This window comes from Sapajus apella, unplaced genomic scaffold (assembly GCF_009761245.1).
Source record: "Sapajus apella isolate SASKATOON/1434 unplaced genomic scaffold, GSC_monkey_1.0 scaffold29, whole genome shotgun sequence".
Taxonomy (NCBI): domain Eukaryota; kingdom Metazoa; phylum Chordata; class Mammalia; order Primates; family Cebidae; genus Sapajus; species Sapajus apella.
The window spans coordinates 5,012,002-5,038,044 of NW_022436969.1; the positions used below are offsets into that span (position 1 = coordinate 5,012,002).

Below are 26,043 nucleotides of genomic sequence, written 5' to 3' on the forward strand. Positions count from 1 at the left end.
TAATACTGATTAGTAATTACTGATAGCTAATAATTAAGCACTTTCCATATGCTAGGAACTTTACATATTTTAACTTCTCTCGTATTTTCAGGTTCTCTATAAAGGTGGGAACGATGACCTTCCTCATCTTAACAAATGAGGAAAAAATACTCTGTGCCCACTCAGAAACATAATAAAGAAACACAATAAAGTCATTCCAAAGAGGTGTAATTACTTCTGCTCTAATTTACACGTGGATGCAGGGATACAAATTAATGACAATACCGCAATCTATTTAAGTGCTAAAGGGTGGGTCCCTCCGTAACTCCCTCTGTAATTGACTTAGCAATAAGAGAAATCGGCAGTTGGACTATATGGGGCTTATGCTCCCATTGTACATGACAAGGTATGTGAACCATTTTTTAAATTGTCTTGCTCTTTAAAATTTTAGTTAGGGGACCTTGGATGTTCATAGCCTCATAGCCATTTCCAGAAATGGTGAATGGCCCGCAGAGATTCGGTTTGGTTCCACTCCTGTTTAGCGCTGCTTCCCCTGCTAAGAGTCTCCATCATCATTTGATGAAGAGGTAAGAAGATTTAAGTGATTTAAAGCCTGGCACAGTGGCTCACACCTGTAATTTCTTCACTTTGGGAGGCCGAGGCATGCGGATCACCTGAGGTTAGGGGTTTGAGACCAGCCTGGTCAACATGGCGAAACCCTGTCTCTACTAAAAATAAAAAAAAAAAATTATCCAGGCATGGTGGCACAGACCTGTAATCCCAGCTACTCAGGAGCTGAGGTAGGAGAATCACTTGAACCTGGGAGGCAGAGGTTGTAATCAGCCGATATTACACCACCGCACTCCAACCTGGGCAACAGAACAATGAGAGTCTGTCTCAAAAAAAAAAAAAAAACCTAGGTGATTTGTTAAATGGCCATCACCTATGAGGGTCTGCTCCTTTGCCCACGAGTTCCGTGGAACTCACAATGGTCAAAGAAATTCACCTGCAGTATGAACTTCCTCGGTCTCTCCCTGATCAGAAATGCCATTCTAAGTCTGGGATGGAAGGCAGGTTTTAGGATCTAGAGTCTAATTAACTTTGGGCCCTACCTTATGAGTCTGCACAAATGAGGTTTGGTAGAAGAGACAACTCTCAAAACAAGGCCAAAATTTCAGAATCCAGCCTTTTTTTTTGAGACAGAGTCTCACTCTATCACCCCTGCTGGAGTGCAGTGGCACGATCTCGGCTCACTGCAACCTCTGCTGCCCAGGTTCAAATGATTCTGCTGCCTCAGCCTCCCAAGTAGCTAGGATTACAGGTGCCTGCCACTGTGCCCAGCTGATTTTTGTATTTTTATTAGAGACGGGGTTTCACCATTTTGGCCAAGCTGGTCTTAACTCCTGACCTCGTGATCCACCCGCCTTGGCCTCCCAAAGTGCTGGGATTACAAGCGTGAGCCACCATGCCCAGCTGAATTCAGTCTTTATTAGTGGCTGAGAATATTTTAGTTCAAACATCCAAAATATCTGAAATGTGAATCTTTCAAAGGTTGCGTAAGTCACTCTATCTCTATAAGAAGTGCAGGTGGTTTTCTATAGGAAAAACGGGTTTTGATCTAGGCTTGCTCCAGTCTAGCTCATTCCCACTTAGTAGAAAGAGCCACAGGAGTTCAAGACCAATGGTATCACATAGACCTGACCAATCATGTATATTGCTGCAAGGTGAGTCAAGGTAGAGTAAGTGAAAGACAATGGAAATTCTGCACACTTCCATCTTAAGAAATTTCTTTCTTTTTTTTTTTCTTCCTATTAAACCTTTGTGTTCATGCAAATCTTTGCATATGCTATTTTTTCCCTTCTGATATTTTTATGTCTAAATGCATTAGAAACATTTCTAGCTGAAGTTCACATCATTTAAAAAGCTCAATATTTTAGCTATGCATAATTGTTCAAGGGGTCTTCTTTCTTTTTCCCTCTTAAAAAAACTCTGAGTCAAAATGCATTTTAGATTTTAGGCTAAGATTCAAATTTTACTTTTGAAAACATACACCCAGACTCCTTTTAGAGTCACACTTTTTTTTTCATTGTACAGTTGAAGTGTTCATATAGCTGAGTTATTTTTGACAGCTCTTCTGCAAACTATAAATGTCTGGTAAGAACATCTCCAAATTATTCTGCTAAGGAGCATGACAGATACATTTTTTAACACCTGAAAATTATATCTTCTGATAAGTTTGGTAATTCAAGTGCTGATGATATAGTTTACATATGATCTGTCTTCTTTCTTTGTTTTTTACTGTTGTCTACTTTTTGGCCTCATAATTACTTTTTCGGTCCCTCTGTCAAAGGATGAAGAAAAGAAGAGAAAGAAAATACATTTCAAATTCATTTCTCTTTCTTTCTCCCTCCTGCTCCCACTAACAACTTGACAAAGTAGATTAGAGAGGAGTCAGCTCTTGATCCATGCTAGCAGAGGGATGTAACAGCATGAATAATCCAAAAGAATAGCCAATCCAATATCATTTTTGTTAATATGTTGATGTGATATATTAATTAGACTAGTAGTAAATATTGCAATCTTAATTTGCACATTATGATTGGACTCATATTTTTCTTCATTTCACTTCTGCAGTCTTACTATATGGCTTCAGCATTAATATGAAAGACTTATCCAACCCTTTACCAAGTAGCCCCTTCCATTATGAATATGAATCAGCCTTCCCAAAGTATTTTCTAGATCAGTGGTTCTTGAACTTTAATATACATCAGAATTGTCTGCAGAGCTTGTTAAAACACCGATTTCTGTCTCCACTCCCAGAGGCTCCAATTAGGTGGTTCTAGGATGAGGCCTGAGAATTTGCATTTCTAGCAGGTTCTCAATGGATGCTGATGCCCCTGTCCCAGGGACTGCACTTTGAAAACCCCTGTTCTAGGGAAACAGTAAACCCTAGAGATGATCCTGGATGGAAATTTTAAAAAGGATTCACACAGCTAGGCACAGCAGCTCATGCCTGTAAACCCAGCACTTTGGGAGGCCAAGGTGGGAGGATCACTTACTTAAGGTCAGGAGTTTGAGACCAGCCTGGGTACTATATCAAGACCTCATCTCTGCAATAATGGTAATAATAATAACCAGGCATGATGGTATGTGCTTGTAATCCCAGCTACTCTGGAGGCTGAGCCAGGAGGATTACTTGAGTCCAGGAGTTTGAGGCTGCAGTGAGTTATAATTGCACCACTGCACTCCAGCCTAGGTGACAGAGTGAGAATCTGTCTCAAAGAGAAAAAAAAACAAAAAAGGATTTATGTGCCTGTAATCCTAGCTACTCAGGAGGCTGAGGCAGGATGATCACTTGAGCTCAGGACTCTGAGGCTGCTGTGAGCTATGATCACACCACTGCACTTTATTATTTTGAGATGGGATCTCACTCCAGGCAATAGTGAGACCGTATGTCTGAAAAATGAAAAAAAAAAGGATTCATTAGTCAAATAAGTCTGGGAAACATGATACCCTCTTTTGAGGCCTTGTTAAATATTTTGAAGATTTGTAGAAGTCTTGCAATATGGGGAATCCGTTTTCTAACTTGCATTTTCTGAAGTTACTTGACCACAGAGCCCTTTATTCTGTCAGTACCATTTAACTCTCAGAATTACTATTCTTGGAACACACACGTTAGGAAAGGCTGCCCTATTTTGCAGTGCCTTGATGGGCTAAACTTCAGTACCTCTCACTTCTGCTTCATGTGGGCAACCCACTGCCACAGACACAGGTTGGCCATTTGTATCACTTGGCATCTCTGCAGCTCAGCAATCCTTCACTCCTGGCATTCTGTTGACCAGAGTATATTAATTCTCCAACTCTTCTCACTAAGCCTGCTTTTCGACCTCGAGGCCATTTGCAGTCCCTTCCCTGCTACCTCTTTCTCTCTCTCTCTCTTTTTTTATTCTTTTGAGACAGAGTCTTACTCTGTTGCCAGGCTGGAGTGGAATGGTGCAATCTCAGCTCACTGCAACCTCCACCTCCTGGGTTCAGGCGATTCTCCTGCCTCAGCCTACGCAGCATCTGGGATTATAAGCATCTACCACCACGTCCAGCTAATTTTTGTATTTTTAGTAGAGAGGGGGCTTCACCATTTGGCCAGGCTGGTCTCAAACTTCGGGCCTCAGGTGACATGCTCACCTCGGCTTCCCGAAGTGCCAGGATTAAAGTGTGAGCCACTACACCTGGCCCCTGCTTCCTCTTTACTCACGCCACTGCCTGTCTTCCTTGTCACCTCTCCCTCCTTACTCAGCCTGAGTTCAGTGGACTCTTGTTTCCATAACATGCTTACTACCACCATTAATTCTTATTTATTTATTTTTTTTGAGATGGAGTTTTGCTCTTGTTGCCCAGGCTGGAGTGCAATGGTGCAATCCGGCACCTCCCAGGTTCAAGTGATTCTCCTGCCTCAGCCTCCTGAGTAGTTGGGATTACAGGCATGCGCCACCACGCCTGGCTAATTTTATAATTTTAGTAGAAACAGGGTTTCTCCATGTTGGTCAGGGTGACCCACTGCACCCGGCCACCACCCTTAATTCTTCCATCGCCTTGACCTCTCTGTCCTTTCTGTCTTGCCAACAGTTGGTCCTGGATAACCTTCCTTCTTCCTCACTTTTGATCCTGGGGTCCTGAGTGGCACTGGTGGATTGTCACATAATTCTTCCTGCTGCCATTACAACAGCCATCCGTTCATCCAGTATTTGCATGACTTTGTCTATGTTAGGCACTACCTTAGGCCTTAGAAATACAGGCATAAACAAGGCAAAAAATCCAAGATCTCACAGAGTGTACTTTCTAGGCAGGGTGGGGATGAGAACCAAATCAGATACGATTAAGTGCTATGCAAAAAAATTAAAGCAGGTGTGACCCCCATAAAGAGGTGACATGTAAGCCGATCTCTGGGTGGCAGTCACATTAGCTCACCTTAGTGTGTCCCTTAATGTGGCGTGGCGGTACCCAGCTAACTTCTGATTTCATCCCCCACGAGGCTGTTCTAGATCTCTGCTCTTCCCAAATTCCAAACTCATCCCCACTTATCAGATAATGTTGCTTCCTGATGTAGTGAGAGGTCCACTGCCTCTACTCCTGACACCAAGTCTCCACCATGGGTTCATTAATCCTCTTTCTTTCTTGTTGTCCCTCCTAGTGTCTTGTCTTTCCCCTCTCCATTGGCCCCTTCCTACAACCATCTGTCAAACAACCCGAATTTCATATGCTGAAGCCCTACCCCCACGGTGGCTGTATTTAGAGATAGGGTCTTTGGGGATATAATTAAAAGTAATTAGGAGTTTGTAAGGGTAGGGCCCTGATTCAATACTATTAGTGTTCCTATAAGAAGAGACACCAGATAGCTCAGCCCCTCTCTGCTGTCACACAAAGAAGAGGCTGTGTGAGCACACAGCAAGAAGGTGGCTGCCTGCAAGCCAGGAAGAGAGCCCCTCCAGAATCTGTATCTCCGGCTCCTTGATCTTGGACATCCCAGCCTCAGGAACCGTGGGAAATAAATTTCTGTTGTTAAAGCCACCCAGTCTGTGCTATTTTGTTATGGCAGCCTGAACTCACTCACACACCATCCTTCAACACAAGACAGAACCTCCCTGCCTCCTGCTTCCACTTCCCTGGCCCCCTGCTCACGCCAGCACACGCCCCTCCCGCCCACCGCCATCTGGCTTCTCACACCTTCCGCCTTCCTCCCCTCCCCGCAGGTTGTACTTTTCAAATTACATTTCCTCCTAGTGTGTTCATTTAGTGCATTCTTACGCCTTTTCAAAATGGGACAGCATTACAAAACATAGGACGGAACATGTTCTAAAAGGTTTTATTTTTAACTTCTCTTGGGATCGCAACCTCTGCAGTCTTTCAGTGTTTCACGCTACTTAACTGACCTCAGATGCCAAATGTAATCTCTGCCTGTCACTGAATCCAACATATTTCTCTGTGAAGTCCCCTTTCTTGCTTCCTTAACTGTTTTTTTGAATGACTTAGGGAAATAGGGATTAGTTAATGCTCTGGTTTGTATTTTTCAACATCAGTACTGTCAGTTTCCTGCCACTTTCCTCCTGAATGGTAATAGCCCTAAGCAGGACTGAAAATCCGAATTGAGAAGCTGGTTTATTCTTTCTCAGGAAATTCTTCCCTCCTAAACATTTGTATTTTCTTTTTAATTAGTTAATTAGAATCCCATCAACCATTGCTAACTTCGCGGAATATGATCACGGGACATGCCTGAGAGGCACCGACTGCTGGGAGGGGACAAGGGTCATGGCTTCCCTAAGTTGATGTCTTGCATCCAGAGCCGTGGTCACTCTCCCTGAGGAGAGATGATAAGACATAGTGATGAGTTAGGATTAGGACATTCACTTCCACTGCTGTGGATTCCCTCCAAAGCAACTGCACTGATTACAAAGGGTTCCTGGGTCTACTCTGTCACTTCCCCACAACGAAAGCCAAAAAACCAACTTAAGCCCAAGATTCTGTAGGGCTTGGGAAAGTGTCAGGCAAGGAAGATGGGAATAAATAGAGCAACATCTATAGGGCACTTTGCATAGTGCCCCGCGTGTAGTAAGTGGTCAGAAAACGGTGCTCATTGTCATCAGTGCCATTGTCAGTATAATTATTACCGGTCCTCATCGTATAGATATACATATACACACGTATGTACACATATGCATGTGTCCATGAGTGAGGATTCCTTCTGGCTCTAGATGGAACCTATGAGCCTCGAAGGAACTCAAGGTGAAATGGTGAAGCTCATCTCGAGATCTGCTATCTGCCATTAGAGTTTCCTAGAAGGCTGGTTGAAATGTTACTGTAGGTACTGATTTTGTCCCTAGAAAAGGGGCATGGAGCAGGCTCTGCCCAACTAATCGCATCAGATCGATGAATACCTACAAAGAGTTAAACAGCTAGGCAAATATGGCATGCCAGGATGACTACGCCAGGGGTTCTAGGATGGGGGTTGTCATAGCTTGGGGACAAGATGGGGTGGGAGGCTTACTATGTTAGAGACCAGTGGGGAAATGAAAAAAGGAAACTGAACAGAAGGTGAAACTTCACTCTCAGGCTGCCTGTGAAGAGTAGCAAAATGCTAGCCCAACAGGGAAGAATATGCCATGGGAAGCATTCACAAAGCTGTGACTGAGCTAAAAAGGGCAGAGGAGCTTCTGGTGTCTCGAGAAAGAATATCTTTAAAATTCCAAACTATACAAGTAAAATATTACACTCTGTGCTGTGGGTTACAAGCAACCAATTAATCAGCACCTTGTGTTCAGGCACCGTGGGGCTGCAAGGAAGGCAAAGGCGCTGCCCCCAGATGCTTGGAATCTTGGGAGAAACTTGGTAAATGACAGTGGGTTAGGGAACTTGAACAGTGCGAGGCCCAGCAGCCAGTGGGTTGGGGAGGTTTCCTGGAGGAGGTGAGGGTAAATATAGGCCTTAGATACGCATACAGCAAGCCAGGCTGGGACAGTGAGATGAACTGCAGGTGAAAACAATTTTAAAAGGCGAGTAGGAAATCAATCCGGCAGAAACAGGAGCTTGGGGAGGAAAACCGCAAATGCAGCCCCCTTTCCTGTTCCCATCCACCCTGCTTCTGGGATTTTGGCTACTCTCTCAGATCTCGATCCCACAGTACCATCCAGCTCTGCTGTCCTTGTCATCTCTGTGTCCCCAAGCATCCTCCGCAGATGCCTCCTCTTTCTATTTTGACCACTCTTTCCAGGGAACCTCATGTTCTTTGACTTTAGAACAAATCAGTGCAGCTGACTCCATTCTGTTTTTCTCTCTGCGTGTGTCTACCTGCCCAGTGCACGCCCCCGCCTCACAGACAGCACACTCTCAGAAGGTCCCAAAGTAACCTTGTCACCTTCCTGCTCTCCTGAACATTTCTCCCTCCTATAAGTGCTCAGATGCTCAGTACAGAATCCCCATGATTTTCCTGACTCCTTGCTTTGCCTCAATCCATCCTGGACACACAGACACACGTGTGTGCCTGTGCAGCACGGTGTATGTGCATTTGCTCACACACAGGCTCATCAAGGTCATTCCTACCCCCTGAGGGTCTCTTGCATCCATGCCTCCATCCCCTCTCACTCTCATTCCTATTTGTTTGTTTTTCAGAGACAAGGTCTCGCTCTGTCACCCAGGCTGGAATGCAGTGGCACCATCACGGCCCACTGCCTGGCTCCCCCACCACCTGCCCCACCAGTAGCTGGGACTATAGGTGGGTGGCATCATGCATAGATAATTTTTAAATTTTTTGTGGGGATGATGTCTCACTATATTTTCCAGACTGGTCTTGAACGCCTGGGCTCAAGCAATCCTCTCACCTCAGCCTCCCTAAGTGCAGATTACAGGCATGAGCTACTGTGCTCAGCCACACTCATTCTCTACCCTCACTCATCTACCCTGTCTCCTCTGGACCACTGGACTTTATCCTTTAGACCTCTTTTCTGCGGACCCCTGCTGTGGCCACCACACTTGTCGCTCCTACTTCCTCTCTGTAAACCACTCCCCACCAACACAAGCTCCTTACTGCTCTTACCAAAATTCTCTTTTGACAACCCAGGTCAGAATATTAGGATGCCAAACCCTATCTTAAACAAAACTGTTCATCTACTCATGCATGTGTGTATTGGTTCTATGCTGTGTGACCCCCACGCAGCAGTGTGGCCCCCGCGCAGCAGTGTGGCCCAGGGATTCAGAATACAGGCGCTGGAGCTGCTCGTCTGGGCCTGGAGTCGTACGCCGCCACTTCCAACTATGCGACCCAGGCTTTGAACGTTTCCTCATCTGTAAATGGGAATCAGCATTTGACCTACAGCACAGCGGTGTTGTGAGGATTAAACAAAGCAAGCCCTTGTAACAGAGCCTGACACGTAATTAGCACCCATTACACAGTAGCTATGATGGGGCGGGGGAGAGATAATAAGAATACAGTAATGTTATCAATCATGTTTATCCTTATTCAATTGTTATACAATAATGTTTAACTCTGGGCCATAGGATTTTTATTTTCTAGTTTTTTTCTATATTTTTCCAATTCTCTGTAATAACCATGAAATCCTTTTACAACCATTAAACTGATCTTTTCTTTGGAAATTACATGATGTTACATCCTGGCTTAAACATGTTCAATAACCTCCCACTGCCTAGAAGGTAGAAGCCAAAGCCCTGGGCCCGGCCTAGGGAGCCCTGCATGTGCTGGCCTCAGCCAGATGTCCTGGCGACTCTTCCCACTGCCCCACTTGCATTCCAGGCTCCACCTTCTCCAGGCCTCTTGGCTTCCAGATGCTGAGTCCTGCATCATTTTCTCTTTTTATTGTGTCCTTACTTCCCAGGGATTCTCAGCTCTTCTGACTTCACTACTGCCCAACGAGACCTCTGTTCACACTAGGAACTCCTGGACTCAAGCATTCCTCCATGGTTCAGATGCCAGCTTTGCTGGGGGGAGGTGTTTCTCCCATGGGGACTCTGGGGCAACATGCGTTGCTCACCAAGACTGAGAGCTCCCTAAGTCTGCAGGCTGAGTCACAGTCCCGTGGGCATCTCTAAACATCTGTAGCATCCTCCACGGTTTGAAGAGAGGTAGAGGATAGAGAGGCAAAAAAGGGAGGGGCGCTGTTGCATGCAGGGCTCTAAAAACAAGACTCAGCAAGAGGGAATGTTACAAGATTTTTTTGAGGACAACAAGACAAAAGCAACATTTTAGGAACAGATATGGACAATAATATTATGCAAAATGAATAACATGCAGAGGTCAGAAAGTCAGTAAAGGCCGGGCATGGTGGCTCACGCCTGTTATCCCAGCACTGTGGGAGACCAAGGTGGGCAGATCACAAGGTCAAGAGATCAAGAGTATCCTGGCCAATATGGTGAAAACCCATCTCTACTAAAAATACAAAAATTAGCTGAGCGTGGTGGTGCATGCCTATAGTCCCAGCTACTCGGGAGGCTGAGGGAGGAAAATCACTTGAACCCAGGAGATGGAGGTTTCAGTGAGCCAGGATCACACCAATGCACTCTGGCCTGGTGACAGAGCGAGACTCCATCTTAAAACAAAAACAGAAAGTCAGTAAAGAGGCAATTGGCTGTAGTTGAATCAAAAGGGGCGAGGTCTTGTTCTCAAGTGGACTGGCTGCTGAAGACAGCACCGAGAGCTCCCACGGCTCCTGTTCCTGGCCACATGCCCTTTGCTGCCTTGCGGAGCACTTCCCCATACATGCCCAATGACTCCGACCAGCCTCTGTGGCCAATACTAACATCATAGCCACCTAACATGAGACACAGTCACACAGCTAACCGTGAAGCAGTAGAGACGTGATTCAAACCTGATACAACTGACCCCAAAACGAGGGCTGCTAACTAAACCTCCTCCACTGTGGCTGCTGCTACCTCTGAACGGCCAGCAGATCTCTTGGCCTTCAGAACAGAAATGCTGAGGTTAAAAAATGAATTGTAAGCTGTGCTCGGGCCTGGAATAGTTTTGCAGTTGTATTTTAAGACTTTTTTTTTTTAACTACTGGAAAAACTTGGGTGAGAGATAAATAAAATATTAAAGGAGAAAAGGAAGATATTCAAGTGTCTTCTAGGACATTCTGAAGGTTATGAAGAGAATGAACTTGGACTGATTTGGCATTGAACCGCGGAGTGTGGGAGTTTCTGGATAAATGAAAAACGCTCTGTTACATAACAAGCTGCAGTGCGTTTGAACTTTATTACCTGCAGGTATGATACAGGCTGAAAATGTAAAGTGAGTGCAAAAGACCTAGATATACTGACAGATGATTAATTTGCAACTGATTTTTTAAAAATAAACTGTATATGGGAGAGATTTCCTTACGTTTTTGAAGTGACACCCAGGAGAGCCAGCCGATGAATTCAGACTGTCCTTGGTAAGATGGTCTAACCTTACAAAAAAAGATAATAGCTACAAGGTGCCAGGACTCTGCTGACACCCCCTTATTCAATTCTCACAAAAACCTTTTGAGGAAAGCATTCTCATCTCCACTCTTCAGATGAGGAAAGTGAGGCACGGAGGGCTTACCTAACTTTCTCAGGGCTGCACAGCTAAAAAACAGACAAAGCTGAGATTCCAGCCCGAGTCAGTGGACCCCAAAGCCCAGGCTCCTCCCGTTGTAGACACCGCCTCTAGGGTGGGCCGACTGCTGGACTCACACAGACATGCCTTCTAATACTTTTCTGTTCTGGAATCTTCTGCAACAATAAGAAACAGGCCTCATCCCACTGAAGTGACAGGGCTACCTTTCTCCACTGAAAGGACGCCAGGCTTCTTAGTCATGGCCCGACTTCCCTCTGTCTCCAGCTCTTGAAATCGGCAGAGGGGAGGGTGACCACACTAGGTGGGCTGACCCCATAATAGAAGCCTTAACACATTGCACATTTCTACCCACACACCCAGCGCCTCCTCCTTGCAGCTCACATCAGCACCGCCCCCAGCAATCTGGATAGTCCTCCTGCCATTTGACAGAACATTCTTCGTTGTTCAGTCTCCAGGGTTCACATAAAGCCAGAGTTTACGAATTTGGAGTGTTCCTTTGTCCTGTGGCAAATCTGGCCTGGGGTTCAGAAGGAGCATGGGAGGCGCCTAATCGGAAGCAATCCAGAGACCATAGAGTCAGGAGGAGGAAGAGGGGTAAGAGCAAAACATGGGAGACACATGGAGAGTTCCAAGTACCACACAGGGAAAAAAAAAAAACAATTTAAACGGTTTGAAAACTAGGCACAGCCTTGGTAGCATCAGCGGTAGTTGGAGCACAGACAAGGGGCCTGAAGCTCTCCGAGGTGCTCTGGAGTGAGCCAGGCATGGCAGGAACCACTGCAGGTGAGAGCAGTGGGAATCCCTGCTTCACCGCTTCTCGGCTGTGGAATTCCAGGGGAGTTGCTTAACCTCTGGGAACCTCCGTTTCCTCTTCTGTATAATGAGAATGATAATATTCAACAAAGTGAAAATAGTTCCAGCAAGTGCTGGCTAGGTTAGAATGAGGTCTAGTTGTTGGATGTCCAAGTCCCAGGCAAATAACTTTCATGGGGGCCCATCTGTATGAACAGTTTGGGTTTCTCTAAAGCATGGCAGGACCATTCTGGCAGCTGAAGCCACTTGCCAGGCTGCCCTCCTGGAGGAGGTGTCCAGACAGGGCCATGGGTGATCACGTGGGTGTGAAGTCCTAAGGGTATCCAGTGACCCCATGCTCAGATATTGGTTGGTGCAAAAGTAATTACAACTTTTGCCATTGAAATTAATAACAAGAACCGTGATTACTTTTTCACCAATCTAATAGAAATCCAGAGAGCGCTCTGAGTGGGAGAAATGAATGTTTCAGTCAGGACTCAGAACATCTTGGTGTGACGGCACTGCCAGCTCTGGCCAGTCTCAGGCAGCAGGGAGGGATCCAGAAAATTCCAGGAAGTTGCTCCAGTGTGAGGAGCCCTGAGAGGCACAGGGTCCCAGCTTGCTCAGGTCAAAGGACAATGCCAGCTGTGATGTTCTTAGGGGAACCTAACCGTCACTCACATAAATAAAAACAATCATCAGACAGGGTCCCTCCGTGACCTTGTAGGAACAAACCAGCAACCAGACCGCCATGAAACAGAGAGATGGGCACTCTGCAACCGCAAACGTAAACTCTTCCCTCTTCTGACTAACCTGACTACTGCTTCTCTCTTCACAGCAGTCCTAGCCCACTTTAATCTTCCACCCTCCTGGACAAATGATCAAGATAGCCCCAGTCGACAAATCGCCCTTGCTCTTGGATTGCCCTCAGTCTAAAACTGTCCACCCATTCCTTAACCCCTCCTTAGACTCTCCCAGCACAAGCCCGTAATAAGCCCCCCCACTCCCTCCCGCAGTTCCTGGTGTGTGCCCTCACTTACTGCAGCAAGCTGAATTAATCTACCCGGGCATGACTAGAAGTGCGTTCTTGGTGGTCTTTGGCTGGAGGGCTTCCTCATAAAAGAACCTGTGTCCCAGGGCTCTTTGTTGTTTTTGTTACATAAATTAACCCATTTATTATAGGCCAGTGATGTCTTAAAGAGTACAGGAGCGTCTACTGGTCTTTCAGTTCCTTTGATCTTCTGATGGTGGACTTGAGCATGACAGCTGATGTGGGATTCTATGTCCAGCCTCCACCAGCTACTGTCTTCATGCAGGAACCACAGTGCCAGATCCCCACAGCTCGTCTCTTCCTCTTGGTTTTGCCACAGAAAGAGCAAGTGTATTTGGCATGCTGGCTGATTTCCGTTTTCTTCACCATTTTCCACAGGGAGGCCCCATAGCGGGTCCCGTATTTACTGACGATCCCGACTTTCTTGGTATGTTTGACCATGTCGCCTCGAACTAGATCCGAGCCCAGAGAGCTCCCAGGGCTCTTTTAAGGATTGTGCACAACAGTTCCTGGCGTGGAGAGGGCTGTCATTATTTGGGGGCATTTCACAGTCCTTCTGATCCATTCATTCACCAAGCTTCTAGCCTGGCTCCTCGGTCCTGAAAGCTTTGTGGCTTGTGGACCAGTAACCTCAGCATCACCTGGGGCTTGTTAGACATGCAGACCCTTGCGCCCCACGCTGGACTGACTGATGTGGCTTTTAACAAGATCCCCGGGGGATTTATGTTGCAGTTAAGTTGAAGAAGCACTGCTCTAGCTTAAGAGATCTGTTCTTGCACCACATGCTCGGAACGGCGGAGAGGGGGGCATGATGAGGGAAGGTTCCTGTGGCTGCCATTCAAACACGCATTAGGTTCCAGGCGATTTTCCAGCCATGGGTGTGGGCACGCTGGGCATGCAGGAGCACGACCAGGTCTGGGGATTCAACTTGCTTATCCATTCATGAGCAACTCCGGTAGCAAGAATATGCCTGTTGCACTAGCAATTTTGTATTCGTATCGTCTTAGTTTCTCACCCTAGTCCTGTGGGCGCAGTGAGCAGGGAAACTCTTGTCGTTTCCACTTTATGAAAGAGAAATCTGAGCCTTTGAGTTACACAGGTTTTGCTTAGTGTCACTTGCTGGCCAAATGATGGCGACGAGCAGGTCCAGCACAACATTTAAGGGACACGAAAAAACTCAGAAACTGATATAAATAATATTTTAATGCAATTTTTTAAATAAAAATTAATGCAAAAGAGCTATAATTAGAAACAGATCAAAAGTTGATAAAGACAAAATTCCAAGGCAGCTGGGATTAGATTGAAAATTTTGATGTTTTTGTTCAATGTGGATGTTTTCAACATTAATGTTTTTTAAATGCTGTTTCTTTTGCTTTCTGAGTCTCTTGGCGCTCTCTTAAATTTTGCCTCATTCCTTTCTGCTACAGCCTCAGAGGGCGTTCAGCAAATACCCAGGGTTGTGTGTGGTTTGTGGAGTTAGACTGCCCGGATTCAGATCCATGCTTGGCCAATTCCTAGCTGTGTTCATTTGGGCAAGTCAATTCAGCTTTACTGCTTTGGTTTCTTCTCTGTAAAATAGAGCTGGAGTTCAATTCAGTAAAGATAAAGAAGGACCAAGATGATGTAGTCCAATTACAGAGCTCTGAAGTTCTAGTTGAATCCAAATTTAAAATATCTGCAAGATTGACAGCATTTACTTGAGTAATCCTCTATAAATATAAATTTTAATTATATAAATGTGCACATGTAATCATATCATACATACTGTTGTTTTTAGCTCAGTCTTTTAGCTCCATGCCCCTTTCTTCCACTTTTCCTTCCCTCCCCTCCACGTGTAGCCCATGCTAACATGCCTGATAGGTGTTTTCCATATTTTCCTTTGTATTTCTATAATGAGGAACAGACCACAACACACACATGCATATACATATGTACACATTTTGATACGGAGGTTGCGACCATCATTTCACAAAATGGATTATATCATAAATGCTTTTCTGCACTCACTTATGAATCATACCGTATAGAAATCCCTCCAAGCCAACCAGTGTAGCTCTATTCTTTTCTTCTTCATTGGCAGCATGCTAGTCTAGGAGTACACATCCATGATTCATTTTCCCATTTTGTACTAATGAGGATTCATTTTCCCCCACTTTTTTGCCACCCTGAATAATGAGATATTTAAACATACTGATGCATATATTCTAATACTGTAGATTAGTTTTCCCTGTTCCGGAATTCGATATAAATGGTATCATATAGTCTGGAATCTTTTATATGTGGATTATTTTGTCTGCATGTTTTTGAGATATAACCATGCTGTTGAACGTAGCATAGTTTTTTCCTTTTGATTGCTGAGTGGCCTGTTGTATGCATGTATCACAATTTGCTTATTCTTCTAAGTATGTATATTTCAAATTTTAATAGATACTGCTACGTTACTTTCCCAAAATGCTGTACAATTTACATTTCAACTTTGTAATATATGTTTTAGTTGTCTTTAATTTTGGCAGGCCTGATAGGCATGATATGATGTCTCATTAGTGCTTTAATTTGCATTTCCCTAACGACAGTACATTCAAGCATCTTTTTGTACATTTGTTGACTCTCTGCTTTTGTGCTTCTATAAATTGCCTTTTCTTATTCCTTCATCATTTTTCTATTGAGTTGCCAAATTATAAAATCTGTTTCAATATAAGTACATTCTTTGTGGTTTGGGTTACAAGTATTTTTTCCAAATCTATCATTTGCATTTTGAATTTGCTTAGAATATTTAATACTGTACACATTTCAGGGGTAGCTATCTTATTTTATTTTTAATTGACAAATAATAATTGTGTATATTATGGGTTCATACCACATTTACGATGTGGTCAACTGTATCTTTATTCTATGGCCTCTTGTGTTTTCCGGTCTTGTTAAGGTTTCCTTGTCCTTGGATTATACGTGAAGCCTCCTTCTACAATAATTTGTCGTCTTGTTGTGTACAGTTAGGACTTTACTCTCTGGGGAAAGTATTTTTGTGCATGGTATAAAATAGGGATTTAATTTTACTTTATTTCAGAGGGACAACCAGTATTGTTTTTAAAATAATTTACTGTTTTCCCACTAAGTTGAACTCCCACATTTGATATATGATGTATATTACATTCTCATATCCATGACCATTTCTAGATCCTCTTTTCTCTTTCACTGATCTATTTCTCATTCTCATACCAATACAATATTTACTTCATAACAGCTTTATAATACCCTCTGATGGCCGGTAAGGCAATTCCCCTTTCACTGTTCTTTTTTATTATTTTCCTGCTATTCTTGAGCATTTATTCTCAAGTGAATAAATGCACTCCTTATGAAATTTTAAATCATTTTATCCATTTATCCTCCTCACTCCTTCCCAAGACTGTTGCAATTCTAATCGTAATTACATAAAATTTATATATTTCTTTGGGAGAATTGATAATTTTATGACATATTCCGTTTCACATCCAAGAACGTGGTATATCTTTCCATTTGTTCAGACCTTGTTTTGAGACCTTTACTAAGATTGAATTTTATTCATATAGATGTAGCTATGTTAGTACTTATATCCCTAGATATTTTTGTTCACTATTTTATGAAGAGGATACTTTTCTCTTTTCCATTTATATATGCTTATTAGAATAGATAATAGCTAATAATATGTTTCATTATCCTATATCCTCATACTCTTGTATTCTCTTATTAATTCTAATTTTATTTAGAAACTCAGGATCTCTTAGATTTTCATATCATCAGCAAAAATATTTATTTCTTCTTTTCAAGTGTTTATTTCAGTTGTTTACTTCCTTTTTATTGCATTTACTAAATCTTTCACGACAAAGTCAAATTGTAATGGTCAGAGCAAAGTTTCCTGTCTGTATGTTGATTTTATTTTTTTTTAATTAGTTTTTTTTTTTTTTGAGACTGAGTCTCACTCTGTTGCCCAGGCTGGAATGCAGTGGCGTATTCTTGGCTTGCTGCAAACTCTGCCTCCTGGGTTCAAACAATTCTCCTGGCTCCTTCTGAGTAGCTGGGATTACAGGCTCCAGCCACTACTTCCAGCTAATTTTTTTGTATTTTTAGTAGAGAAGGGGTTTCACCATGTTCGCCAGGCTGGTCTCGAACTCCTGACCTCAAGTGATCTACTCACCTCCACCTCCCAAAGTGCAGGGATTACAGGTGTGAGCCACTGTGCCCAGCCTATATGTTGATTTTAAATGAAATGGTTTTAATGCTGTAGTGGATTTGATGGAGGATTTTTAGGAAATATTTTTATTCTATTTAAGTGATGTTTGAACAAGGACAAAATTGCCTAATAATGCTTTTCTCAGAACATATGTCCATGGTTAAGTGATACATGAGTGTAGTGATATGTTAATTTCCTGCTATGAAAATATTTTTGCATTCCTGGAATAAGCCCTATGTGGTTTATTGATAAGGTGCTTGATTCTATTCTATTTAGAATTCCAGTATCTTTATTTATAAATGAAATATAGCTTTTCACAAAGGAGATCTTGGTAAATTTCAGTGGCAAAATTAGAGATTACATTGTCTAATGGGTAACTAGAATAGCATCACCACCAATCTTACCAGAAAAGCATATATAAGTGTTGGAAGGATATTAAGGTCACAGTTGCAGATACAAGTTTTCCAAAATTCTAAAGCTTTCACTTGAGAGCTTCGGTTTTACCATTGGCAGCAAAGACTACCGGTTCTCTTCCTTTCGGTGATAAGCATCCTTCAGTCAAGGAAACATCTGTCAGTTACCCAAGTCTCAGTCATCATAGTTTGTCTGCCACTTGTTCTTTCAGATAAAATGGCGTTCCATGACAAAGTGGCTAGTGCAGCTCACAACTCAACCACACAAGCGCTTTTCCTTGAGACCATCTTCATAGCACAGTATGCAGCAAAAATGCTTTTGCATACTTCCAGTCAGCAACACAGAACACGAAGCAGCCATGTGGCTGGGCCCAGTGGCCCATTCCTATAATCCCAACACTTTGGGAGGCCAAGGTGGGAGGATCGCCTTGACCTCTCAAATTCCTAGGAGTTCAGGAATTTGAGACCAGCCTGGGTAACATAGCAGACCCTGTCTTCACAAAATATTAAAAAAAAAATTAGCTGGGCATGGTGGCATGCCTATAGTCCTAGCTACTTGGAAACCTGCGGTAGGAGGATCTTTTGAGCCCAGGAGTTTGAGGCTGCAGTGAGCCATGATTGTGCCAGTGTCAGTCCAGCCTGGGTGACAGTGAGACCTTGTCTCTAAAAAAACCGAAAAACAAAAAAGACATATATTCAAGGGACTTAATAAAATTAACAATTTGTGCTGCTTTATCAAGAACATTCTTAAGTGAAACTGGATTTTTTTTAAAACTGGGGGTTTTAAAAAAAATGTGCAGCAGTGAAAAATGCAATGATCACTCAGGCAGTGTGGCGCTGTTGCCTATATTAGCAGGAAGGCACCAGCAGTTTTACCATTGCTGCTTTTGCACCATTCAGATAAAGGTCATCACAGTGAAAAAGCAAATAATACCTTAGTATTATTATGAACACAGTTTTGACCTTGCTGATCTCTAGTATGGGTCTCAAGGGACCCCAGGGTTGTGTGGGCTACACCTTAGAAACCACTGCTCTGGACAGATGAGGCTCCTATTTTGTTCCTTGAAAGGGCCAAGCTCCAGGAGTTCATAATCAGCCTGGCCAACATGGTGAAACCATCTCTACAAAAAATACCAAAATTAGCTGGACATGGTGGCGGGTGCCTAGAATCCCAGCTACTCAGGAGGCTGAGGCCGGAGAATCGCTTGAACCAAGGAGGTGGAGGTTGCAGTGAGCTGAGATTGGGCCACTATACTCCAGCCTGGGCAACAGAGTGAGATTCTGTCTCAAAAAAAAAAAAAAAAAAGGCCAAGCTCTTTCCTAAATCAAGGACTTTGCACACGCTGGTCCCTTGGACTGGAATGCTGATCTCACACCTTGCCTAGTCCATTTTTCTCCTCGTCTGAGATTGCAGTGTAACTGTCCCCTTCACAGGACCCACTGCCCAAAGTAGGCTCAGCTGCTGTGCTCTGTGCTCTCAGTAAACCCCAACATTTCTGTCATAGCCCTTTTTACAGCTGCGATTAACATATCACCTGCATGTTTATCCCTGAATATCTGCTCCCTCATGACCATAAACTTCTGGCTTCGCCTACCTCTTCTGCCTCGGTATACCCTGCACCTGGCGCCTTACTTACTGCATTCAATCAATATTATTGAATAAATTAAGGAGTGAATGATCTGTTTTGCTTATGGCTGGTTAGCTCAGTTGGTTAGCTTGCAGGGCAGAGGCCAAGGTCATGGGCTGGCCCAATTTTACCCTTTTCTCCTTTTACAGCTCCCATCGCCAGCTTTTCTTCCTCAGGCCTGCACTGCACACCGACTGGGATAGAGGGTGCAGATGAATAAACGCAAGTCCATCAGCATAAGTAAGAAAACCCCCCACACTCCCTCCCTCATAATTTGTTGTAGATTTGTTGCCATCTGCACAGCCAGAAAGACAACTCCAGCACTTCCTGATCATCTTGAGACCCACTTAAACTTCCTGAGACTATGCAATCTCTCCTATTTATTCATTTACTAGAAGTCCCCTGGTCCCCCAGCAAATACACACGTTTTGCAGAACCCAGAAGAGTAATCAGAAACTCTCCAGCAGTTATGAGCCATAGTTTAAAAACCTCTGAACTAACAAAATTATCATTCTGTCCCAGATTTAAACCGAATTGTGGTGATTATAGCGTGGACTCTGCAGTTCTGGTTGAGAGGCCAATTTAATTAGAAGCTTCTATCTTCAGGCTCTTATAACTCCACCCCATACCCTTTCCCCAAAAATAATTCTTTAGGATGAAATTTTTAATGCTGTCTCTCAGCCTAAAGGTACATTTTCTTGAAGAAAGTTGAGTAAGTTTTCATTTAGGCTATTTTTAAAACTTAAGAAAAAAGGCAAAAAAGGGGGATTTCACCACTTAAGAAATCACTCAGATACTTTTCTTTTTGGCTTTATTTTTTTCCCAAATGCAAACTGCTTCCTTTAGCACTTTCAAGTTGTCCTTCTTAGTGCCTTTGGCATGTTTGAAGAAATTTGGTTGAGCTGTAATGAAGTTGTTCACAAAATGTGAATTGCCCATAAGTAGATTTATTTGCACTCTAAAGAGTGGAAAGAAACTTGCATGGAAATGGTACATGGAGAATTATTATCAAAATTCAGATCTATGAAAAAAAGGTGTGCGTGTATGTGTGTGGGGGTGTGTGTGTGTATTATACATGTATTAACATCTTACCAATGAAAGTGTCAATGGTCAACCACATGGCCTGTCACCAAAAATGACCTTAGAAATCATTTAGTCCAGGTCCTGTTTACAGGTGAGAAGACTGAAGTCCAAAGACTTACATAAATGTTTTAGTCTAGATGAAAAATAAATTAACTCAGAAATATGTGTCTTACACAGAGAACACAGACTTGTAAAACAAAAGTAAATTACATGGCCACTTTACCATTTTGGAGGGAAAGGAGGACCTCTAGCCCAGGGAAGGATATAATTTTCACCACTCTGGCAGGTCACATGGTGGGAAGTGGGATGGGGGCCAAGGCAACCTCCCAGCAACCTGCAGATCGCTGGGGACACTGGCTTGTCTTCTTCCAGTCAGGCATGGAAAAGCGATTCCACCACCAAGTTCCTACAGCAAGAACCAGGTGATTCTTCTTTCTAGATAACTAAGTACAGTCATGGCTTCTATTAAGAGTGGCCAGGAATTTCTCGACTAAGGTCATCATAAAATTCAAATGCAGCATCTAAGGCTAAATGAAAACAAATGCTAAATTGCATAGTGTTGTTTGTTGTTGCTGTTTAAATTATTTGCTGCCCACAACTAATTTCAGGGACAGTCAGGCGGCCAAAGATACATAGCTTCATTACAACAGAGCATTTCCTCAGAGGAGCCAGGTTCCAAAAAGAGAATTTTTCTGGAACTATGACCAATGCATTGAGATAATTTGTTGCACAGTTGAACTGTAGGGTTGTTTAAAATGGTGTTTTAGTGTGTGTTGAGCCATACAATGCAGATGTTTGATATTTTTGACCTCACAATGAATGACAGTTGTACATGGTTCAATCTAATATTTCAAATGCACCCCGGTAGGGAGACAGTAAGTGTAGAAGCTTGGTATGTTTTCACAGCAGTTAGGCTTACTGGCATTAAGCTTTTGTGACAGGCACATCAAGAAAACCCAGAAGACTGTCCCAAAGGCTAGAATCAAATTGAGGAAAGGCAATAAAATCATAAGAAAAAAAAAATCAAAGGCTGTAGAAGACAATACACGGGAACTACTCTCCAATTTCCAGTTTCCAGGTGCAAAGGAGGGGAGAGCCCAGAACTCTTTAGTACATAGGAGGAGGGATTCTTAGCTCAGTCAGGGAGAGTTCAAGGAGGTAGAGCATAAGTTAGGCCTTGAAGTCTTTAAAAGATGTTTACAAAGAGGAGAATATAATTAAGAAAGAGGAACAGGCATCATTATTCCATACCTTTTATTTCATACCATTATTCACTATTTCATGCCCTTTGCTCAGCCATAGTGCCTTCTTCCTATTCTTGGAATCTAGCAGGCAATTTTCCACCGCACAGCCTTTGCACTGGTTTTCCTTTTGCCTGAAATCTTCTTCCCCTTCATCTGCTTGTGGATATGTCCTGTTTCTTATTAAATACTACTTTCTGCTGGGCACAGTGGCTCATGTCTATATTACCAGAACTTTGGAAGGGACAAAGAGGGAGGATCATTTGAGGCCAGGAATTCAAAACCAGCCTGGGCAACATAGAGAGACCCTGTCTACACCAAAAAAAAAAAAAAAAAAAAAGAAGAAGAAGAAAAAAAGAAAAAGTTAGTCAGGCATGGTGGCTTGTACCTGTGGTCCCAACTACTCGGGGATTGAGGTAGGAAGATTGCTTGAGCCAGGAGTTGGAGGTTGTGGTGAGCCATAATTGCATCACAGCGCTCTACCCTGGGTGATGGAGCAAGACCTCGCCTCGAAAAAAAAAAAAAATTACCTCCTCAGGGAAGCCTTCCCTGACTCCCCCATTTAAAGTAGCTGTCCCTCTAACCAAGCTGTCTCTATCATTTTGTTTTGTTTTTGTCATTGAACTTACCAACAGATAAAGTTATCTTGTTTATTTATTTCTTAGTTTTTGGTCTGCTTCCTTCAAGTCCTGTGGTAGGAGGTTAGCTTTGTGAGAATAAGGACTTTTCTGGAACTGTGCCTGGCATAGGCTTAAGCTGTTTGGATACTCTTGATCGCAAGCAACAGAAAATCCTAATCAAGTTGGCTCCAACAATAAAAGGGTAAAGTTCAGTGTCCCACTGAGAAGGATCCAGTGTCTTTCCACGTCTTCACTGTGATTTTCACAGTGTTAGCTACAACCTAAACTTCATGGTGGCAAAATGACCAGAGCAGTTCCAGATTTCACATCCATCCATACATCATCCAGGACAGAGCATCTTTGTTCTTAGATTCAGAAGTTTCAAATGCACTCTGATTGACCTGATTTAGGCCACTCTGCATGCTCTCTCCAAAGCAACAACTGTAGCCAGGGAAGGGGAATATATTATCTGGCTAAGCCAGGGTGGACTATGTGGAAATATATGGAAATCAGAAGGAAATGCTGGATCTTGTTAGGCAAAGGAAATAGATAGGCAAAAGACCCCTACTGCATCATCTAAACTAAAACTTGAGTGGGATCTTATATATGAATGGGGCTTCTTCTTGTAGTATGAAGAAACAATGTTATAGGACATTACAACAGAATAGTCAATGTATTAGTCCATTCTCACAGTGCTATAAAGAACTGCCAAAGACTGAGTAATTTATAAAGGAAAGAAGTTTAATTGACTCACAGTTCTGCAGGATTGGGGAAGCCTCAGGAAACTTATAATAATGGCAGAAGGGGAAGCAAACACATTCTTCACATAGTGGCAGGAAAGAGAAATGTCAAGCAAAAAGGGAAAAGTCCCTTATAAAACCATCAGATCTCATGAGAACTAACTATCACAAGCAAAGCATGGAGCTAATCACCCCCTGTGATTCAATTATCTCTAACTGGGTCCCTCCCATGACACATAGGGATTATGGGAACTACAATTCAAGATGAGATTTGTGTGGGGCACAGCCAAACCATATCATTCTGCCCCTGGCCCCTGCCAAATCTCATGTCCCTACATTTCAAAACACAAGCATGCCTTTCCAACAGTCCTCTGAAGTCTTAACTCATTCCAACATTAGCCCAAAGTCCAAGTCCAAGGTCTCATCTGAGACAAGGCAAGTCTCTTCTGCCTATGAACCGGCAAAATCAAAAGTAAGTTAGCTACTTCCCAGATACAATGAGGGTACAGGCATTGGGCAAATACACCTGTTCTAAATGGGAGAAATTGGTCAAAACAAAGGGCTACAGGTCCCACACAAGTCCAAAATCCAACAGGGCAGTCACCAAACCTTAAAGTTCCAAAATGATCTCCTTTGATTCTGTGTCTCATATCATCCGGGTCATGCTGATGCAAAGGTGAACTCCCATGGCCTTGGGCAGCTCTACCCCTGTGGCCTTGGGCAGCTCTGCCCCTGTGGCTTTGCAGGGTACATCCCCCCTTCCAGCTGCTTTCATGGGCTAGCACTGAATGTCTGTGGCTTTTCCAGGAGCATGGTGTGAGCTGTCAGTGGATCTACCATTCTGGAGTCTGAAAGATGGTGGCTGTCTTCTCACAGTTCCACTGGCCAGTGCCCCAGTGTGTACTCCTTGTAGGGGCTCCAACCCTACATCTCCCTTCCACACTGCCCTAGTGGAAGTTTTCCATGAGGGCTCCTCCCCTGCAGCAAACTTCTGTCTGGACATCTAGGCATTTCTGTATGTCCTCTGAAATCGAGGTGGAGGTTGCCAGACCTCAGTTCTTGACTTCTGTGTACCACAGGCTCAACACCACATAGAAGCCTCCAAGGCTTGGGGCTTGAACGCTCTGAAGCCTGAGCTGTACCTTGACTCCTTTTAGCCATGGCTAAAGCTGAAGCAGCTGGGGCACAGGTCACCATGTCCTGAGGCTGCACAGAGCAGAGGGTCCCTTGGCCTTGCCCACAAAACCATTTTTCCCTCTTAGGCCTCTGGGCCTGTGATGGGAAGGGCTATGATGGGAAGATCTCTGACATGCCCTGGGGACATTTTCCCTCTTGTCTCTGTGATTAACGTTTGGCCCCTCCTTACTTATGCAAATTTCTGCAGCTGCTTGAATTTCTCCCAAGAAAATAGGGTTTTATTTTCTATCGTATCATTAGGCTGCAAATTTTCCAAACTTTTATGCTCTGCTTTTTCTTGGATCTTTGACTCAGAAATTTCTTCCACCAAACACCCTAAATCATCTCTCTCAAATTCAAAGTTCCACAAATCTCTAGGTAAGGGGCAAAATGCTGCCAGTCTCTTTGCTAAAGCATTGCAAGAATCATCCTTTTTTAAAAAAATTGTACTTTAGCTTATGGGGTACATGTGCAGATCATGCAGGATTGTTGCATAGGTACACACGTGGCAATGTGGTTTGCTGCCTCCATCCCCCCATCACCTACATCTGGTATTTCTCCCCATATCCCTCCCTGCCCTCCCACTCTCCCACTGTCCCTCCCTTGGCCCCCAACAACAGACCCCAGTGTGTGATGCTCCCTTCCCTGTGTCCATGCATTCTCATTGTTCATCACCCGCCTATGAGTGAGAATATGTGTTGTTTGATTTTCTGTTCTTGTGTCAGTTTGCTGAGAATTATGGTTTCCAGATTCATCTGTGTTCCTACAAAGGACACAAACTCATCATTTTTTATGGCTGCATAGTATTCTGAGGTGTATATGTGTCATATTTTCCTTGTCCAGTCTATCATCACTGGGCATTTGGGTTGGTTCCAGGTCTTTGCTATTGTAAACAGTGCTGCTATGAACATGCGTGTATGTGTGTTTTTGTAATAGAATGATTTATAATCCTTTGGGTACATACCCAGTAATGCGATTGCTGGGTCAAATGGAATTTCTATTTCTAGGTCCTCAAGGTAGTGCCACACTGTCTTCCACAACGGTTGAACTAGTTTACACTCCCACAAACAGTGTAAAAGTGGTCCTGTTTCTCCACATCCTCTCCAGCATCTGTTGTCTCCAGATTTTTTAATGATCCCCATTCTAACTGGCATGAGGTGGTATCTCAATGTGGCTTTGATTTGCATTTCTCTAATAATCAGTGATGATAAACATTTTTTCATGTTTCTTGGCCTCATATATGTCTTCTTTTGAAAAGTGTTCATGTCCTTCACCCACTTTTGGAAGGGTTTGTTTGTTTGTTTTCTTGTAAATCTGTTTTAGTTCTTTGTAGATTCTGGATATTAGCCCTTTGTCAGATGGGTAGATTGCAAAAATATTTTCCCATTCTGTTGGTTGCTGATTCACTGTAATGATTGTTTCTTTTGCTGCACAGACGCTCTGGAGTTTAATTATATCCAATTTGTCTATTTTGGCTTTTGTTGCCAATGCTTTTGGTGCTTTAGTCATGAAGTCCTTGCCTATGCCTATGTCCTAAATGGTTTTGCCTAGGTTTTCTTCTAGGGTTTTTATGGTGTTAGGTCTTATGTTTAAGTCTTTAATCCATCTGGAGTTAATTTTGGTGTAAGGTGTCAGGAAAGAGTCCAGTTTCTGCTTTCTGCACATGGCTAGCCAGTTTTCCCAACACCATTTATTAAACAGAGTATCCTTTCCCCATTGCTTGTTTTTGTCAGGTTCGTCAAAGATCAGATGCTTGCAGATGTGTGCTGTTGCCTCCAGGGCCTCTGTTCTGTTCCATTGGTCTATATCTCTGTTTAGGTACCAGTACCATGCTGTTTTGGTTACTGTAGCCTTTTAGTATAGTTTGAAATCAGATAGCATTGATGCCTACAGCTTTGTTCTTTTGTTTAGAATTGTCTTGGCTATGCAGGCTCTCTTTTGGTTCCATATGAAGTTTAAGGTGGTTTTTTTTTTCTTCCAGTTCTGTGAAGAAGGTCATTGGTAGCTTGATG

General features: G+C 43.3%; 1 protein-coding gene and 1 pseudogene across 2 annotated transcripts in view; one reads left to right on the forward strand and one right to left on the reverse strand.

The window, feature by feature from the left end:
• Window positions 1–26,043, forward strand: part of KCTD1 (potassium channel tetramerization domain containing 1) — a 208,210-nt gene that overhangs the window by 8,678 nt on the left and 173,489 nt on the right. The gene's annotated exons all lie outside the window — the stretch shown is intronic.
• On the reverse strand, window positions 13,022–13,414 carry LOC116561387 (annotated as a pseudogene). Its single transcript, XR_004273407.1, has one exon. The product of XR_004273407.1 is annotated as a 60S ribosomal protein L37a-like (transcript).